Source organism: Mesitornis unicolor, unplaced genomic scaffold (assembly GCF_000695765.1).
Source record: "Mesitornis unicolor isolate BGI_N332 unplaced genomic scaffold, ASM69576v1 scaffold34000, whole genome shotgun sequence".
In the NCBI taxonomy this organism is placed as follows: Eukaryota; Metazoa; Chordata; class Aves; order Mesitornithiformes; family Mesitornithidae; genus Mesitornis; species Mesitornis unicolor.
The window spans coordinates 3,290-4,068 of NW_010160870.1; positions in this window are offsets into that span (position 1 = coordinate 3,290).

A 779-nucleotide genomic window follows, 5' to 3' on the forward strand; every position below is an offset into this window, starting at 1 on the left:
CCCTGACCCCCCCCAAAAAGTCACAGCCAGGGCTGGGACTGTCCCAGGAGAGAAGGGACCCCCGCACCACATCCCTGCCACCGTGTGTGGCCACGACAAGCGGCCGATCTCCACTGTCCTCGCTGGCAGGGAACCATCCCCAGGTTGGGGGGATCCCAACCAAACGCCGGCTGTCCCCAAGCCAGTCCCGTTGTGCAAGGGTGCAAGCAGGTGCTGCCACCTGCCCGGCCCCCCCAGGGAGGGTCCCACCAGCTGCCCTCACCCCGCAGGGACCAGTCGGACCAGTCCCCCTCTCTGCCGTCACCCGTGACGTCCTTTGGGATGGAGCAGTCACCGCGTGTGTCCCCCCGCTCCAGTGACACCCCAGTGAGTCCCAGCCCTCCAGGCCAGCCTGCAGCACTCAGGAGGTTGTCAGGGTGTAGAACTGGGGTGGTTTGGGGGTGCTGGGGCACCCCTGGCATGCGGCCCCGCTCACCCCAGCCAGGCTATGGCCCAAATCTCTGTACCAGTCCGGGGCCTCCCCTTAATGAGCCTGATTAGATTAACTCCCGCTGAATTTAGGTGTAATTAAACCCAGGATTAGCTTCTTCACCCTGAGAAAAACAAGGTGCTGGTGGACGGGTTTTGCAGCTCGCCTTTCTCGCCTACCCGTCACCACCTTGGCACCAGGGAGGCTTTCGGCACCATGCCCCGTGCCCGCTCCTGCCCCCCAACCTCCGGGGTCATTGCCCATGCCTGGAGTTTGGCTGGGTTGAAAAAGCAGCGATAAGATTAAAAAG